Here is a 21245-nt window from a genome sequence, read left to right on the forward strand (position 1 = left end):
TGTTAGGTGTTTGTTGCTATGATATGTATTCCGGACTTCGATCCGATACCGAGCAGGGCTCGATGCCGGAATTCGTTCTGATGTCGGGTGGGGTCCGATGCAGTGGGCAAGGCCCATTACGTGTTATTATGTGTTATTGTATGGTATGTGGAAGTTAGGGGAAGCTCACTAAGCTTCATGCTTACAATTTCAGTTTTGGTTTCAGGTACTTCCACTAGCAAAGGGAAGGGCTCGGGATGATTGCAGGGCACACATTACAGTTTCAACCTTGGATTGTTTTAGACTCTAATATTTTTCTCATTTTATTTTTATACACTATTTGACATGATGTTTTGAGATACATAGTTCTTGATTTTCTTTATGATGATGGATGATTTACGGTTCTATTAATGATTTAAAAACAAAAATTTGGAGTGTATTTTTGGGATGTTACACTATCAGCATTCCACTGGACTGTCTAGAATAGTCTGTGGTCGTCATCTCTACCCCAGTAGATGATGGTATCATCTTTAAAATCAAGGCTTCTCATCATCTATATCATATTACATCTTGCATCTATGTCATCTTACATATACCCATCGTTACCCATTGTATTTATAGGTAATTAAAATACTTATACAGTTTAGATCAAGTAAAACATGTATAAAAATCGTTATCTAGTATAGATATCAGAAACACAGATAATAGCACATATAACACATAATTATCTTAAATAGTTGATATCTATGTGTAACATGAAAGTAACTATGCACTCACTTGCTAAAGTGATGACTCGAAACTTGGACAACGCTTCTCCTTAGCACTTGGATTTTCTTTTCACGTAACCTTGGTTCAATGAATACTAAGTCTTAGGCTAATATTTCTTATGAATAAAGATATCTTATATCTATCATTAATTCTAAAGTCTACTTATCTATAGTTGATAAGGGATAACCAAGTAGGATCATATCGGAGGAAGGGTCCATTTGGTATACAGAGTATACTATTTGGAAATCTCACTTTAAAACCTCACTACATCCAACATAGGCATCATCCCCACAAGTAGATCAATCAATAATAGGACACTGCAACTACTGCCGAATCTTATTTACAAATTTATAACAATGACTATGAATTTTAAACATAAATTACACTAAAATAAAATAGAGTGTAATATAACTTATAGGGATTCCATGAACAAAAGTTCGAAAATTACACAGGCGAAACTTTAGGATGACAACTACTAGATACCGGGCTCCTAGGGACTTTTGAGTTGCAAAAACATCCTAACTACTAAGGAAAAATTCGGACCAAATCGAGAGTAACCGAGAGAGAGTTGATTTGAAGAGTGTGGAGAAGACTGAAATCAAGACCTCTATTTATAAGCTGATCATCGACCATGCGTGGTGTGAAAGGGTCATGTACACCACGTATAGGGTCAATGAGGCTCCTCAAGTGTGCTGACAAGAGGCGATTAATGGTTGGGGCGTCGTGGTGGTTTCTAGAAGGTCAAGCATGGGGCGCAGAAACGTGCGGAGAATTTCAAACTTTAAAAATGCATAACTTCTTCATACGAGATCCATTTTTTTCATTCTTTATATCCACGCGTAGCTATTGACGGGATCTATAACTTTCATTAGACTTCATCAGCTACCTTTGATTGTATGTATTTTACATGGGCTTAGACTGCTAAAACCTATATAAAATACATAAGTTTGTCATCCGATATCCGTTTTCGACTGTGTTTTTTTCGTTGAAATCCTATTAACGAGATCTTGAACTTTCGTTTACATTGTTTTGGCTAACAACCAACCGATATTAAATTCGATATTTTCGGTGTCTACTACTGCGCTGAATCTTAGAAATATTATAACTTCCTCTGATGAAGTCAGATTTAGACGTTCTCTATATGTACGCTCTCGGTTTAACGACTAGAATGACTTTTGTTTAGATCATTAAGGCTAAAACAATCTAACGGAAATTTACTATTTACAACACTCATTGTCGAATCTGGTTGAATCGCGAACCTTCAACATACCATAACTTCTTCGTTGTATGAATATAATTCGGATTTAAGTGCCCCTTATATTCCTAGAATCCATTTCACGACTACTTCAACTTTCGTCGAGGGTATTCGGCCTAATTATTATTCTATTTTGGACGCGTATTTTCTTCTTATTTTATTATATTTCCATAAGCACGTATACTACAAATAATTGCAATTGAATCACAAGATACTCAAATAATTTCCTTTTATTATATCACATAAGTTACAATTGTTGACCCTAACTATACATCATCTAATGAATACTTAGTGAGAAAAATTGGACATTGCAGTTCTCTCCTTCTTAGGATGATTCTATCCTTGGAATCATGCATCAGCAAATAGATGTGGATAGTGATTGTTCACCTTGGTTTTTGTTTCCAATGTGAGGTTCTACCCATTCGAATGTTTCCATTGCACAAGCACTAATTCGACCATCTTACATAGTAACTTCTTTGCCTTGCATACAATAGTTGCTTCGGGATCTTTGATTAACCTCTTATCTTCATCGATCCTCATCTCCAATAGTGAATTATATCTCGGGCAATTCTCTTGTGAACTTCCTCAAATAACACACATGGAAAGTGTTATGAATACCGTCTAGTTCTTCAAGCAATTCCATCTTGTTAGCTTGGTTTCCAATTCTCAAATGAGCCTTGAATGGCCCAATAAATCTTCGACTTAGCTTCCCTCTCTTTCCAAATCATATAAGTCCTTCCATGGCAAGACATTAAGCAACACCAAATTTCCAGCTTTGAAGGTCATTAGTCGTTGCTTTTTGTCATCATAAATCTTTTGGCAATCTTAAGTTGCTAACATCCTTTCGCTAATCACATTTAGCTTCTTATCAGTCTAATAGACTATCACCAGTCCTATGAACTGTTTTTTCTCCAGCTTCAAGCCAACAAGACGGTGTAGAACACTTCTATCTATACAAGGATTTATAAGGTGCCATCTTAATTCATGAATGGTAACTATTGTTATAGGAAAACTCTACTAGGGGTAGATGTAACACCAGTCAAAATAGGTCAAAAACAATCACATGTGATTATGGGAATCATGTAATGTGATTTTGGTTAAACTAGTAACGTGATAAACTTACTATGCAATTCATGTTAAAGTATGAACTTTCATACATACTTTATGATAAAACTCAAAGTATATGTCCATACGATTCCAAAAATATAGAGAATGTCTAAATCTGACTTCGCGTGAAGAAGTTATGATAAACCCTAACACTATAAAATCTCTATAACATAAGGAATTTAAAATAGGCTTAGAATTAGCTACTTGATTCTAAAGGATAGTTTTAGTGCTCGTAAATACCTACGCGTAGATATAAAGAACGTCAAAAACGGAGTTCATATGAAAAAGTTACGACCTTCCGAAGTTACCATTGTCTAAGTGCACAACACGTGTCAGAAACCCTAATCTGACTGGACTCACGACGTGAGCATCAAAACTCATGACGTGAGGAGTCCAAACGCTATATTTCGGATCTAGAAGGTGTGACGAGGCTACGGGGGGATAAGATCCAAACTCATGATGTGAATATTGAGATTTCACGACGTGAGGAGTCATTTTGCCACCTTCGGAAGCTACTAGACGGATTGCAAGTCTACGAAGAGATAAGCTTGAAACTCACGACGTCAACAATGAGTTTCTCACGTCGTGAGGGCCCAAAATCTTACTATAAATAGCAAGATCGACCCCAGCCATTCCTACACCTGAACTTCTTTCTCCTCTCTCCTTTGTTGAAGCCCTCTTGGATCCCGAGCCCCGACGACCATGTACGCTAACCGTTTTTGCTTAGATAACATAAAATCACACTACTAAGGTGAGTTTCATGGCCCCACTTTTTAATATGTTTTGGGGAAAACGCATGCCAAATATTATATATACATTATTATTATGTCTATATGATATTATATTAGTATCAACGTAGATAGTTATAATAACCGAAATATAGTTATTACATATTTGAAAGTATACAACTATCGTAAAGTTGTTAGTATGCTATTGTTATAGTAGTATATTCATGTAGGTCTTGAGTTATACTTAGGATTCTATATATATTTTGTGTTCCATATATTTCCAAAGTTATATTCGGAAGTTCTATATTTTAAGTTATAAAGTATGTTGCTATTATTGGTTTTATGTGAAGATAAAACTTGGTATGTTATATGTTGTTATTGATAGTTTTATGTCAAGATAAAACTAGGAACATTATATGTTGTTTTTATTGGTTTTAGGTCAAGATAAAACCTGGTTTTACTTCAAGATATAGCTGTTATACTGCCTAAATGTTATGAAGTTAGGAGTAATGTTTAAAAGCATAGTCTAGTGACTTAGGGTTTTAGACATGAAAATGCTTTTGTTGTTAGGACTATAGAAAGCCGTGAAAGTCTACATGAGCTACCTCATTCATCAACTAAGATTGGGGATCTTAGTGGAAGTCCTCTGACCTGTAACCATTAATCCCGTGTGAGCGAGGAAGTCATGTATAAATAAGATACGGGTTGACGACCCGACTCGTGGTTGTTAATTACAACCCAAGACAAGCAAGTGACGATTCGTTCCTTTTATTTTTATTCCAGCGTCGATAAAGCGTGCGATGATGTTTCACATGTAAAGAATCATGAGTGTATTGTTTCTAATGGTAAATCATGAGTGTATTGTCCTGTCAGAGGTTTTTTTGTCAAGCAGCGGTTATAGACTCATGGTAGCAACTTGTTAGAAACATTATACTTTCTCATATACAAGTATTAATGTTAAGTATAAGTTTCCCCCTACTTATACCCTAGGTACTACTTGTATATTAAGTAGATAATTCTACCTAGCACACATACTCGTATAGAATTGAAATAGATTTATACGTAGTGGTTTTACTCGTATAGAATTAAAATAAGATTTATACATAGCAACTTTCGTTTGTATGGAATTACAAACACTTATATTCATAGTATATGAGACTTATAGTTATATACTTATTTGGTAAGTAAACTTTTATACCTAGGATATATATAGTAAACATTGGAGAGTCAAAATTTTACTTTCAAAACTATACTTTTGAACTTGAGAAAAAGTGTTATTTTTATATGGAGTCAAAACCTGTGAACTCACGAACTTTATGTTGATGTATTTTTAAATTGCATGCATTTTCAGGAAGTTGATAACTATGATACAAGAAATGACGTTACACTGCCCGGTATTTCCGCCGACGGCCGGGGTGTGACAGATTGGTATCAAAGCTATTAACTTCGTGAATTAGTACTTTCTTACGAAAGGACGACTATAGTTTAGGGCTTACTCTATTAGGTCTAGGTATATCCCTTAACCTACAAATAAAAAGTATTAGTAAGTATACTACTGAAGGTCTACTTACGGGAGTAGTGAAAACGATAGACATGTCGATTTGGGTTGTTGGATTTCAGAACAGCTATATGCTAAAATGGTCCTACCCTCCGACTGTCCTGACTGGCCGGTGCCTTATCAGCTAGACCTGAAGTAACAAACAATAATTAATAATACCCGTGAATATAACAAACACAAAGATAGAGAGTTATGTATGAACTCAGTCCCGCGATGAGAACACATGTATATAAACCAAAAATATAGAAAACCCAAACCATCGATAAGAATTCAACATAATGTTTTAGGTCAAAGCTCCTTAGTCGAGTTTTATTGTACATGGGCCATACCACAACTAAACGTAGACTGATCACCTATGTTTAATTATGGTTAGACTGATGCACAACTAAAATTGGATACGGTGTTTGATAGACTAAAACACATGAAGATTCTAGAAGATTAAAGACACTCAGATCAGGATACCATCAAATTGGAGTACAAGAAGATGATGTTCCGAAAACAACATTTAGGACTCGGTATGGTCATTAAGAGTTATTAGTTATGCCTTTGTATTGACCAACGCTCCAACAATGTTCAAGGACCTCATGAATAGTGTTTGCAAACCGTACTTGGATAAATTCGTGATAGTATTATCGATGATATATTGATATATTCACGAACCAAGGAAGAACATGGTCAAAACTTGAAAATAATCTTGGAACTACTAAGAAAAGAAAAGTTCTACGCCAAATTCTTCGAATGTGAATTTTGGATTAGAGAAGTACAAATTTTTAGAACATGTAGTTAGCAACAAAGGGATTCATGTTCAACCCTCCAAGATTGAAATAATTAAGAATTAGGAAGCATCAAGGACGCCAACAGAAGTGCTTCAATTCCTAGGACTTGTTGGCTATTACCGCAAATTCATAGAGAGTTTCTCCAAAATAGCCAAGCCACTTACAACACTAACCCATAAGGGTACGAAGTTCAACTAGGAAGACAAACAAGAAGCTACTTTTTAGAAACTGAAGAAAATGTTGTGTAGTGCACCAATCCTATCCCTTCCAGAGGGGACAGAAGATTTCATCGTATACTGCGACACATCAAATCAAGGTTTGGGATGTGTGTTGATGCAAAGAGGAAAGGTTATCGCCTACGCATCACGACAACTTAAGGTGCATGAGAATAATTACACTACCCATGATCTTGAATTGGGAGCTGAAATGTTTGCACTAAAAATTTGGAGAAATTACCTATATAGTACCAAGTGTACTATTTTTACTGACCACAAGAGTCTCCAACACATATTCGACCAAAAAGATCTTAATATGAGACAAAGAAGATGCGTTGAATTATTGAATGACTACGAATGTGAGATTCGTTATCATCCCGGAAAAGTAAACGTGGTAGCAGATGCCTTGAGCCGGAAAGAATATATTAAACCCCAATGGGTATGAGCATTAACTATAACTATCCATTCTAACTTTACTGCACAAATTAGAGAAGCTCAACTTGAGGCTCTAAAAGAAGAAAACGTCAACAACGAACACTTACGAGGAATGGAAAAGCAACTTATACAAAAAGATGACGGAACGCGAAACTTTATGAACCGAATTTGGAAGCCTAAGTTTGGTGGAGTCAGGGACTTGGTGTTAGAAGAAGCCCACAAGTCCAGATATTCCGTGCATCCAGGAACTGACAAAATGTACTTGGATTTAAAAGTACATTATTGGTGGCCAAACATAAAGATAGAAATTGCTACTTATGTCAGCAAATGTTTGAATTGTTCTAGAGTAAAGGCAGAACATCAAAAGCCTTCAGGTTTACTTCAAGAACCGAAAATACCAGAATGAAAATGGGAGCAGATTTCAATGGACTTCATCACTAAGTTACCCAAAACTCCTAGTGGGTTCGACACTATTTGGGTAATAGTCGATAAATTGACTAAGTCCGCCCATTTCTTACCAATTAAGGAGAACAAGAAGATAGAGAAGCTGACTAGAGTTTATCATAAGGAAATTTTCAGATTTCATGGAGTTCCAAATTCTATTATTTCTGACCGAGATAGTAGATTCACTTCACGATTTTGGCAATCTCTACAAAAATCCTTAGGAACATGTCTAGATATAAGCACAACTTACCATCCACACACTGATGGTCAGAGTGAGAGAATCAGTCAGACTTTAGAAGATATGGTCTGAGCCTGTGTTATTGACTTTGTAAATGCATGGGATACTCATTTACCATTAATTGAGTTCTCCTACAACAATAGTCATCACACCAGCATCAAGTTTGCACTGTTTGAGGCTCTTTATGGAAAAAAATGTCGTTCCCAAATATGTTGGGCAGATGTTGGAGATACGCAGATGGCCAGAGAACGTACAGGCAACACCTTACGTACTAGACCAGAAATAATCCACCAGACAACTGAAAGATCGTGCAAATTAAGGATCGATTAATGGTTACAGATGATCGTCAAAAGAGCTATGTTGACATAATACGTAAGTCTTTAGAATTCCAAGTTTGATATGGAGTAATATTGAAGGCCACTCCTTGGAAAACCGTGATTCGACTCAGGAAACAAGGCAAACTAAACCCACACTATATAGGACCTTTTAAAATTCTAGCAAGAATTGGTTCTATTGCATACTAACTCAAGTTACCTTAAGAGATAAGCCGTATACACAATATTTTACCCAACTATTTAACACAAGACCATCCACATAACAAATTTCAAGACGAAATTATTCTAACGGGGGGGGGGGGGGGGGGGAGAATGTAACACTAGTCAAAATAGGTCAAAAAAAATCACATGTGATTATGGGAATCATGTAATGTGATTTTGGGTCAACTAGTAACATGACAAACTTACTATGTAATTCATGTTAAAGTATGAACTTTCATACATATTATATGATACAACTCAAAGTATACATCCATACGATTCCAAAAATATAGAGAACGTCTAAATCTGACTTCACGTGAAGAAGTTATGATAAACCCTAACACAATAAAATCACTATAACATAAGGAATTTAAATAGGCTTAGAATTAGCTACTGGATTCTAAAAGATAGTTTTAGTGCTCGTAAATACCTAAGTGTGGATATAAAGAACGTCAAAAATGGAGTTCATATGCAAAAGTTACGACCTTCCGAAGTTACGGGTGTCTGAGTGCACGACAGGTGTCAGAAACCCTAATTTGACTCGACTCACGACGTGAGCATCAAAACTCATGACGTGAGGAGTCAAACCACCACATTTCAAATCTAGAAGGTGTGACGAGGCTGCAGGGGGATAAGATCCAAACTCACGACGTGAATATTGAGATTTCACGACGTGAGGAGTCATTTTGCCACCTTCGGAAGCTACAAGATGGATGGCAAGTCTACGAAGAGATAAGCTTGAAAATCATGACGTGAACAATGAGTTTCTCATTTCGTGAGGGCCAAAAATCTTACTATAAATAGCAAGATCGACCCCATCCATTCCTAAACCTGAACTTCTTTCTCCTCTCTCCTTTGTTGAAGCCCTCTTGCATCTGGAGCCCCGACGACCTTGTACACTGACCGTTTTTCTTAGATAACATAAAATCACGCTACTAAGGTGAGTTTCACAATCCCACTTTCTAATATTTTTGGGGGAAAATGCGTGCTAACTATTATATATACATTATTATTATGTCTATATGATAGTACATTAGTATCAATGCAGGTAGTTATAATAACCGGAATCTAGTTATTACATCTTTGAAAGTATACAACTATCGTAAAGTTGTTAGTATGCTATTGTTATAGTAGTATATTCATGTAGATCTTGAGTTATACTTAGGATTCTTTATTTATTTTGTGTGCGTTATAGTTCCGACGTTATATTCAGATGTTCTATATGCTAAGTTATAAAGTATGTTGCTATTATTGGTTTTATGTGAAGATAAAGCTTGGTATGTTATATGTTGTTGTTGATAGTTTTATGTCAAGATAAAACTAGGAACGTTATATGTTGTTATTATTGGTTTTAGGTCAAGATAAAACCTGGTTTTACCTCAAGATATAGATGTTATACTGCCTAAATGTTATGAAGTTAGGAGTAATGTTTAAAAGCATAGTCTAGTGACTTAGGGTTTTAGACATGAAAATGCTTTTGTTGTTAGGACTATAGAACATCATCAAAGTCTACATGAGCTACCTCATTCATCAACTAAGATTGATAATCTTAGTGGAAGTCCTCTGACCTGTAACTGTTAATCCCGTGTGAGCGAGGAAGTCGTGTATGAATAAGATACGAGTTGACGACCCCACTCGTGATTGTTAATTACAACCCAACACAAGCGAGTGACGATTCGTTCCTTTTATTTTTATTCCGGCATCGATGAAGCTTGGAGTGTTGTTTCTCATGTGAAAAATCATGAGTGTATTGTTTCTCATGGTAAATCATGAGTGTATTGTTTTGTCAGAGGTTTTGTTGTCAAGCAGCGGTTACAGACTCATGGTAGCAACTTGTTAGAAACATTATACTTTGTCGTATACAAGTATTAATGTTAAGTATAAGTTTCCCCCTACTTATACCCTAGGTACTACTTGTATTAAAGTAGATAACTCTACTTAGCACACATACTCTTATAGATTTGAAATAGATTTATATGTAGTGGTTTTACTCATATAGAATTGAAATAAGATTTATATGTAGCAACTTTCATTTGTATGGAATTACAAACACTTATATTCATAGTATATGAGACTTATAGGTATATACTTATTTGGTAAGTAAACTTTTATACCTAGGATATATATAGTAAACGTTGGAGAGTCAAAATTTTACTTTCAAAACTATACTTTTGAACTTGAGAAAAAGTGTTATTTTTATATGGAGTCAAAACCTGTGAACTCACGAACTTTATGTTGACGTATTTTTAAATTGTATGTGTTTTCAGGAAGTTGATAACTATGATACAAGAAATGACGTTACACTGCCCGGTGTTTCCGCCGACGGCCGGGGTGTGACAATAGATGCTCATCCCACTTACCTTGGAATTATAGGGTACATGCTCTTAACATGTCTTCCAGTGTTTGAATTGTCCTTCACTCTAACCATCAGTTTGTTGACGTTAGATTGTACTCAAACACAATATTTTAGATGATTGATGAGGCATAAAAGCTGAAATAGAAGAACATTAGTAATACGGACCTACGGGTTGTGGCGCAGCTGCCAGTGGGTAGATGATTGATGAGGCATAAAAGCTAAATTATCTACTGGGTCCATTGCTGCCAATGTATACCTATAGGGCACTAGGTCCGTATTACTAATGTTCTTCTATTTCAGCTTTTATGCCTCATCAATCATCTACCCATGTTTTACCCAACATATTTTGTAGATATAAAATACTTTATACAACTTATATAATTTAAAACATGCATAAAAATCTTTCTTTAGCATAGCCAACAAGTATTCAGACAATATGCACACATAGCACGTAATTTATATTAAAATACTTGATATCTATGTGTAAGATGAAAGGGACTATGCACTCACTTGATTAAGTGGTGACTCGGCACTCGGACAGCACTTCGTTACTCTTAAAATAATTTTCCTCGACAAAACCTAGTATCAATATCACTAGGGTTTAGTCTAACGTTAATCGCGACTAATTAGTAGTCTAGCTATTATTACTATTATATAAGCTTTAAACAATACTTATATAGCTCATAATAATAGCCCAAGTATTTATTATAAGTTCCTAATAACGTTATTATATTTAAATAAAAGTTATATTAAAAATAGTGTAGGCGTAGCTCACTTACAACGGGTTTTTCTCAAAACTAGGCGCCGTCGGAGCAGCGTTCCCAAGCCGAAAGGCTCTTCTTCTCGAAGCCTCCAGGCACTCCGGGGCTTCCGCCTCGTGCTAGGGGGGTTCTCTAGGCTTTTCGGGGGGGTTCGGGGGATTTTGGGGCTAGAGAGAAGTTCTAGAGGGAAAGGGAAGTGAGGGGAGGTGTGAGGAATGAATGGAGGCATCAACACTTATTTATAGGGGCTGGAGGAAGGTTCATGTCATGAATTTTTGATATTCACGTCGTGAGCCAGGCTGGCTACAGCCAGGCGCAACCTGGTGCTGACATGTTGCATCGCACATAGGGTGGAAATCAGCCGATTTTCCAAAATTCATAACTTTCGCATACGAACTCTCTTTTCAACATTCATTATATCCATCCATAGGTAAAAACAATATCTACAACTTTCATTTAGACTCCGTCGGCTAGTCCTCGACCGATCTCAAATTTCACAGTATGAGGAGATTAGACTGCTAAATGACCGCGAAGAATTCGTAACTCATTCACACTGACTCCGTTTTCGTCTGTCTTTTTACCTTTGACTTCCTATTAATGAGATCTTCAACTCTCATTTAGGTCGCGTAAGCCAAAAACCGCTAGAATTAAAATTCGAGTTTCGGATCGTGCACTGCTATGCAAAATCTTAGAAAATTCATAACTTCCTCATACGAAGTCTGATTTGGGCGTTCTTTTTATGGATGTTCTCGGTGTAACATATTATACAACTTTCATTTAGATCGCTAATGCTAAAAATCACTCTATTGTAAATTCACTATTTACGTCTCCTGGTGCCGTGCCGATTTTGCCGTAAAACATCGACGAGCCATAACTTCTTCGTTATAACTCGGATTTCGGCGTTCTTTATATGTACAAAACACTTGAGATATATTCTACAACTAAGTTAATATTATTTATTCTAAATAATCTTTTTTCGAAAATTCGTTTTCGACCCCTATTATCTTTAAAATGACTAGCCCGGATCTACAGGCGTTACAAACTATCACGATTTGACACAATTATTAACAGAACACCATGAAGTCTTACTATCTACTTCACGTTGACATCTGAAAACTTATCCATAAATCATCTCCTATTGGCCGCTATGAAGTGTGTAATCTTTGTCAAACGATCTACGATCACCTAAATCATGTCGTGACCTCTCTTTGTCCGAGGTAGTTTACTCACAAAATCCTTGCTGATGTCCTTCCATTTATCCATGGGAACCGGGAAAGGCTCCAAACTCCCATACGATTTTTGATGTTGCACCATAACTCTTGTGTAGGTCACACACTCACCCACATACTTTTCCACATCGAGATTCACCGTCGGTCACCAGTAATACGGTTTTAAATCCCTATACATCGTGGATGAATCAAGTACAAGGTCTTGTGAGCATCTTCCATCAGAAGATCCCTCATTCATCCCATATTAGTCACGCAAATCCTATTTTGGAATACCTTTAACCCTTGGTTGCTCATACCGAATTCCAACGTTTTACCTAAATGTTTTTTTTTCGAGTATCTCCTTCCAATGCTTCATCTTGATCTTTCTTAATGCTCTCAACAATTGATGAGACAGTTTCAATCCTCAACGCTCTTTATTCTTTCTTCTACACATTTATCTTTCTTCTCAAAGCATCTGCTATGAAATTGGCTTTACCAGGGTAGTAAGGTATCTCGTAGTCACAGTCCTTGAGTAGTTCTAGCTAGCGTCATTGTCTCATATTTAATTCCTTCTGACCAAAGAGGTAATGGAGAGACTCTTATGATCAATTAAAAGCTTTCACTTCAACCCATAAAGATAATGCCTCCATATCTTTAATGAAAATACTATTGCTGACAACTCCAGATCATGAGTAGGGTAGTTCTTTTCATGTTCTTTCAGTTGTTGAGATGCATAAACGATTACTTTATCTCGCTGGACCAGAACACAACCTAACCCAACTCTACATGCATTATTGTAAATATGAGTTCTTCAACTCCGTCAGGTAAAGAAAGAATCGGCGCTTCATACAACTTCTTGTTTAATACCTCGAAAGCTTCTTCGTGCTTCTCACTCCATGTATATGTAGCTCTTTTATGGTTCAATGTTGTCAATGGAGCAACGATTGAAGAAAAGCCTTGGGAACACCTTTTGTAGTATCCATCTAATCCTAGGAAGCTTCGAATCTTGTTGGGAATTTATGGTCGTTCCCACCTCATCACAACTTTGATCTTTGTTGGATTAACCATTATTTCTTCTTTGTTAACCACATCACCTAAGAATTGAACTTCCTAAATCCAAAAATCATACTTGGAGAACTTTGTGTACAACTTCTCTTTCTTCAGAACATTTAACACTTAGTGCATGTGTTTGTTGTGCTCCTGCTGACTCTTAAACTATATGTGAATATCATATATGAACATTATGACAGATTTGTTGAGAAAAGGTTTACAAACCCTATTCATCAAATCCATAAATGTTGTTGGAGCATTGGTTAGGCCAAACGACATAACCAAAAACTCATAGTGTCCATATCTCATTCTGAAATCAGTCCTCTTTATATCCTGCTCACTCCCTTTAGCTAATGATATCCTAACCTATGATTGATCTTCGAGAAATAACTTGCACCCTGAAGCTAATTAAACAGGTCGACAATCCTTGGTAATGGTTACTTGTTCTTTCGCATTGCCTTGTTCAACTCTGTATAATCTATGCAGTTCCTCATGCTCCTATTCTTCTTTTTGACGAATAGCACTGAATATACCTAGGGTGATGAACTAGGTACAACGAAACTTTTTTCTATTAACTCCTGAAGTTATATCATAAGCTCCTTCATGACCTTCGGTGCTAATCGGTAAGGTGATTTTGCTATAGGTATATTTCATGGTAACAAGTCTATATGAAACTCTACTTGTCTATTATGGGACATTACAGGAAGATCTTTGGGAAAAACATCTTAAAAGTGTCACACCATGGGAATCCTCTACATATCCTTCTTCTTTTTCTTTTCATCGATCACAAATATCAGGTACGATGTACATCCTATACACAAACACTTTATGCCTTTTATTAAGGAGGTGATTCTAGAATTTACTCTACGTTTATCCCCATACACTATAAATGGTTCTCTTCCAAGTGGTTTAATCACCAAAATCTTTTTTTTTACACGTGATCTCAGCATCATTGGCACTAATCCAATCCATTCCTAGCACTATGTGAAGCCATTCAAATCAATGGGCAATAATTCCTCGTGGAATTTATTCCCATTCAAGTCAATGATGATATTCCTAATGCAATCACTAACAGGTACGAATTTTACACTAGCGACCTCTACTACTACAGCACTATCTACTTTATCCATAGGAAATGCTAGTCTTCTACCAAATTTATGTGATATAATGGAGGAATTAACTATAGAATCAAACAATATATTGATAGGAAAATCATTTACAAGAAAGGTACCTGAAGCGACATCTCCTTCCTCCCATGTTGCTTCCAGCATCATCTGGAATGCTCTCACCTTTGGCCTTGGTAGAACATTAGGATTTGCAGCCTCCTTCTGCTTCGGCGAGACCATTTACAATATTCCCTTCTTCATTACATGTCCATTAGTTCCTTCATTCCCCCATCATGGTTATTTTTTCTAACCACTTGGGGTTCTACTCGACTAACAGTCGTAATATAATTTCATTCCTACAATTATTCTAAGTTTAACTTGGGTTACTCAATATATATGTAGGCTCTCTACCGTTCTCATGGATTAGTTGCCTCATCTCTTCCTTTTGTTCATCCATCATAACCTAGATAATTGCTTGGGTTTCAAGGAATATCAAGTGGGTATGATGAGCTATGGGCTAGATCTAAAGGTGTAACTTCAGATATGGATTCTCTTTGGATTCTAGAAGCATAAAGTTGCAGCTTTAGTCGTGATTGAGATCCCCTTTGTGCATAGGGACCCATCAATAGCTTAGATTTACCATTTTGAGCCTTTAAAGCCATGCATGCACATAAAGTTTGCAACTTTACGTGATAAGCATGTCCTAGAAGCTTAGATCTGTGATTTGGAGCCGCTGCATGGCTCAAAACGGATCTGTATGGAAAAAGGATTGAACAGACTCGGTGAGTCACATGGTCGACTCGGCGATTCGCATGAAGATGGCCATTGAACTCGATAAGTTGGTTGAACAACTCGGCGAGTCCGATGAAGATTGTCATGAGACTCGACAAGTTGAAGAATAACTCGGGGAGTCGGATGAGTTTTAACCAAGAATATGTCGACGAGTATATCCGTTGAAGTCGCAGGGAGGGAACTCGGTGGTTGGCCTTAAGGTCTGGTCCGAAGGAACTCGATGAGTCACCTTGATGACTCGGCGAGTTGGATGGTGCTTCAAGGGTCTCGGTGAGTAGCTGGATGTACTCGGCGAGTTGAGGTCAACAAGGACTGTTGACCTTGACTGAGGACTTTGACCTTGATCAGGGGTTGACTATTGGGTTATGGAGTACCTTATAAGGTCAAAGACTTATGTGTATGTTGAACTATGGTTATAGGTTGTGGGGCCTGTGTCGAGTGATCCGAGAGTTGGATTTTACCTTCCGAGTCGACATTTGCGAGGTGAGTTATCCTCACTATATCGATAAGGTCTACAACACCATGTTCGGACCTTTAGTTGTTATTGTTATGGTATGTTGCATGTGGTTATGAATCTTTAGTTCGGAATCGAGATAGACAGTATGTTATGCTTTTATGATCCATAGGGGTTGGTGTGTTAGTGATCTGCTAGGTCAATACTCTAGTTATAGGAAAATTCTATGATTGTGATCAGTGAGATAGATATGTTCGATGTTTGTATATGCCAGTATATGTTAGCTATGCGCACATGGTTATTTGCTTGTTTGTTGGGTTGAGGCGGTCCTGCTTTGTGCTGAAGGCCAACATGCCCTATGCGCACATGGTTTTTATTTATGATTGAAAAAGTTTTAATTTGCTATGAATTTTATAAATGTTACAAGTTTGGATCAGAGCATTGGTTTAAGTGAATTGGAGGAATACTCGTGTGAATCCAGTCTCAAATGAAGGAGATTTTCGGAAATAAGTTTTAAAATGGTTTTCAAAATAACGGATGGAGGATGCAAAGGGTACGATCAGCCGGATCCTATAAGTAAACCCCAAAATACTATGCAGTTATTTGATATTCTGATATGTTAGAACAACATGCCAGTGTTAGGCTAGGGATCTTCAGGAATCACATGCTAGATTTGCCTGATTGCATGATTCCTATTAGCCTAGGGTTTCTTGTATATGGAATTGGCATCATAATTGTAGATGTTTAGTGTATGCATCATGGTTATACATAATAAAGAACTTATAGACTGAGAATGTTGATTCGGTCTTCGGGTACGATCGGATATTCGAAAGTCTATTCGGTCCAGCGTTATGCGCAGCTAGTGTGCATTAGCGCTGCAGGGGATGATGGAAGTTTCATGAATGTGAGATTCATGTTAAGTGGTGAGTCTTGATGCGAGGTATTTGGTATTCCCCTAGAATAAGGGTTGAGCGCATTTCCTATGTTGATGATATTGTTAAGGCGTTGTGGTTATACTTGAGACAAATATGGGTACGTGTGGAAGGTAGTATGGGCCCGTACTACTGAAAGCACGGGACCCATACGCGTAGCAAGGAAGTCACAACCCCTAGGATTTTTGGGTTTTAGTGTCCCGATATTATGTTATTTATCTAATGACTTGTATATATATATATATATATATATATATATATATATATATATATTTCAGTATGGTGGTGACGAGAAGTGTTGCTTTGGGATCCGGATCAGGATCAGTATCGGGGTCGGGAGACAGAGGGTTAGAGGTGCCGGTAGCACCCGATCCCATGGTTCAGATAGGGAAAGAGGAGTTAGATGCCAGGGTCTAGGAGATCATGCATGATAAGATTGTTGTTACATTCCAAGCGCAGCTGCCAGAGATGTTTGGGTCAATTAAGACCGCGATGGTTGAGTATTTTGATGAGCGATATGTGGCTCTAGCAGAGACAATTGCCGCTGCAGCGACTTCGGTTGTAACTGCAGCAGAGGTTGGAGGAGAAGCCGGTAGGGCTTTCCAGTACCGGGACTTCGATAATACGAAGCCCCCGACGTTTGACGGTACACAAGATGCGATTAGGGCTGTGAGGTGGTTATCTGATGTGGAGGGTTGTTTCTTCACGTTCTCATGTCTTGCTGACCAAAAGGTCAGGTGTGCCCTGAACCTGTTGAGGCTTGGGGCAAAGGACTGGTGGAGGCTGACGACTGGATCGTATTCTGATGATCAGCGAGTTGCTGTTACTTGGGAGCAGTTCAGAGATATGTTCCACACCCGCTACGTTCCATGTGTTGAGAAGGAGCGGCTTGCGCAGGAGTTTATGACCTTTAGACAGGATGGGAAGTCTGTGATAGAGATTACCCGTATGTTCATGGAGAGGGCTATGATTTTCCCGGAGTTCGCTTCATAGAAGTCTCAGATGACTCGTTATCTGTGTATGCTCAAGACTGATATTCGACATTTCGTGTCTACACAGCGATATGATACCCTCTTGGACCTTCAGAAAGCCGTGAGGCGGCATGAGTTGGAGATAGAGCTACAACTGAAGGAGCAACGTCAGGCACCGACACAGTCTCAGCCGGCGCCTAAGTGGTCTAAGACCGCTGATACATGGTCTGGGGGTCAGCAGAGCCGCACTTGTGGAAAGTGTGGTAGGATTCATTTGGGAGTTTGTAGAGCAGGAGGTGGGTGCCACAAATGTGGAAAGGAGGGGCACTATGTCAGGGACTGCCATCAGTCCACCCCTCCTGTAGATCTGAAGATTTGTTACCATTGTCATCAGGTTGGTCATGTGAAGACCAACTGTCCGCAGCTCGCCGCCAAGCCGACGCAGGGTTCCGTTCTAACTACTACGAGGATTGGAGATGGGAGGCCAGTCAAGGTTGAACCTCTGAAGGTTCAGGGTTGTGCCTTCCAGCTCACAGCTCAGGAGGCCAAGTCAGCACCATATGTGGTTGCTGGTACGTTTCTATTCTCTATCTCAGTTATTGTATTTTTGTGTTATGCTTATTGATTGTACCTGTGATTAGGTATGTTTTTAGTAAATTCTTTGCCCGCTTTGGTATTATTTCATTCGGGGGCAATTCGGTTGTTTGTATCTCAGTCCTTCTCTAGAGGGTTTAGTGTGTCGATAGATGATCTTGAGTATCCGTTGCAAGTTTCGATTGCCTACGAGCATGGGGTTTCTGCTTCTTCGGTCTACCGGGGATGCAAGTTAGAGATTTTCAGGGAGTCCTTCCTGATAGATTTGATTCCTATCCCCATGGGTGATGTATGCGTGATTGTAGGGATGGATTGGCTTAGCTGTTTTGGTGCCATGATCGACTATGAGGGACAGTAGGTGGTGGTTCGAACCCCAAGTGGGGGAGAACTTGTGGTATATGGTGAGGGCACCAGGTTGGGATTAGGGTTTTGTTTAGTAGCCAGGGGTCGACAATATATTCAGCACGGGTGTGGCGGTTATTTGGCGTATGTGGTAGATACGTGGGTTAAAGAGTAGCTCTCAGTTTCTAAGGTCCCGGTGGTGAGGGAATCAACTGATGTGTTTCTGGAGGAGTTACCCGGAGTGCCTTCGAAGAGGCAAGTTGAGTTCAGGATCGACTTAGTGCCAGGTGCGGCCCCTATCCCCAAGGCGTCGTACCGACTGGCACTGCCTGAGATGCAAGGAGTTATAATCTCAGTTGCAGGAGCTGTTGGGCAAGCAGTTTATTTGCCCGAGTAGTTCACCCTGGGGAGCATCGATCCTTTTCATCAGGAAGAAGGACGGTTCGCATAGGATGTGCATTGACTATAGGGAGTTGAACAAGTTAACGGTGAAGAACCATTATCCACTCCCGAGGCTAGATGATAGTTTTGATCAGCTACAGGGTGCATCTTGGTTTTCCAAGATTGATTTAAGATTAGGATATCACCAGTTCATTACGAGTTCAGGTGATGCCGTTTGGGCTCACCAACACAACAGCGGTGTTCATGGATCTGATGAACCGAGTCTGCAGACGGATACTCGATCGCTCGGTCATTGTGTTCATAGACGATATCTTGGTGTATTCCATGATCGAGAGCAGCATGTGGAGCATCTTAGGGAGCTACTAAGGGTTCTGAGGCGAGAACGGATGTATGCCAAGTTTCGAAATGTGAGTTTTGGTTACGACAGCTCCAGTTCCTTGGACATCTCGTTAACCAGGAGGGGATTTTGATCGATCCGGCCAAGGTGGAGGCGGTAATGCAGTGAGAGACTCCGAAATCTCCCTCAGACATCAGGAGTTTCTTGGGTTTAGCAGGGTATTATTGGAGATTCATTCGTGATTTCTCCAATATCTTCGTACCCCTCACTCTTCTAACGGGGAAGGGGGTGGATTTCAGGTGGGAACCTGAGCAGCAGAGGGCTTTTGAGACCCTTCGCCAGTGTTTATGCGAGGCGTCGGTGTTGACACTCCCCGAATTAGTGGTGGATTTTGTGGTATTTGTGATGCATCCATCACAGGCTTGGGGGCAGTCCTCATGCAGAGAGGACAAGTGGTAGCCTACGAATCGCGACAGCTAAAGACGCATGAGACGAGATACCCTACTCACGATCTTGAGTTGGGAGCGGTGGTTTTCGCTCTCAAGATTTGGAGGCACTATCTGTACGAGGTTCGTTGTACTATATACATGGATCACAAGAGTTTGAAACACATCATGGATCAGCCAAACCTGAACATGAGGCAGCGCACGTGGCTGGATGTGGTCAAGGACTATGTTTGTGAGATTCTTTACCATCTGGGTAAAGAGAACGTAGTTGCGGATGCTCTGAGCCACAAGTCAGCTGGGTCCTCGACCCTAACAAGTTGTATGAGGATAGAAGTGGATTCCCCACTGGTGGGTTTGATCAGAGATGCTCAGATTGAGGGCATGAGGCCAGAGAACTGGAAGTTGGAGAGGATTAAGGGCAAAAGCTCCCAGTTTGTTCAGGATAGCCGCAGTTTGATGACCCAATACGGTCGGGTTTGGGTTCCGATGTCCGGAGGGGTCCGACAGACAGTGATGGAAGAGGCTCATAAGTCTCGTTTTTCGATTCACCCAGGAGCCACCAAGATGTATCGTGATTTGAGTTCGAGTTATTGGTGGCTGATATCATTTGGTTTGTTAAGAGGTGCTTGACCTATAGGATGATCAAGGTCAAGCATCAGAGGTCGTATGGTAAGTTACAGCCTCTGGAGATTCCCATGTGGAAATGGGAAAGGATTGCAATGGATTTCATCACGAAGTTGCCGAAGACAGCAAGGGGGTTCGATGCTATATGGGTCATCGTGGATCGATTGACCAAGAGTGGCTATTTCCTAGCCATATGGGAGAGTTTTTGGCAGAGAAGTTGGTCAACCTGTACGTCAAAGAGATTGTCTCTCACCATGGGGTTCCAGTTTCTATCATTTCCGATCGAGATGTCAGGTTTACTTCCTGTTTTTGGCAGAAGTTCCATGAGGAACTGGGTACACGACTGCATTTTAGTACAGCATTCCATCCACAGACTGATGGGCACAGTGAGCAGACCATTCAGACCCTCGAGGATATGTTGAGGGCGTGCGTTATTGATTTTGGTGGGAGCTTGGATTCCCACCTACCGCTTACATAGTCGCTTACAATAACACCTATCATTCCAGTATTGGTGCCCCGCCTTTCGAGCTGTTGTATGGGCAGAAATGTAGAACCCCAGTCTGTTGGGGCGAGGTTGGGCACAGAGTGATGGGTCGGACAGAAGTAGTTCTGCAAACTACAGAAATGATACAACAGATTAAACAGCGTCTGCAGACCGCTCAGAGCCAGCAAAAAAAGTTATGCCGACCGACACCGATCTGAGCTGGAATTTCAGTGGGTGACATGGTTCTTCTTAAGGTCTCACCCTGGAAGGGTGTGATCCGCTTCAGGATGAGGGGAAAATTGGTTCCCCGTTACATTGGGCAGTTCAGGATTATCGACATGGTTGGT

This window comes from Lactuca saligna, chromosome 4 (genome assembly GCF_052625555.1).
Source record: "Lactuca saligna cultivar CGN05327 chromosome 4, ASM5262555v1, whole genome shotgun sequence".
In the NCBI taxonomy this organism is placed as follows: domain Eukaryota; kingdom Viridiplantae; phylum Streptophyta; class Magnoliopsida; order Asterales; family Asteraceae; genus Lactuca; species Lactuca saligna.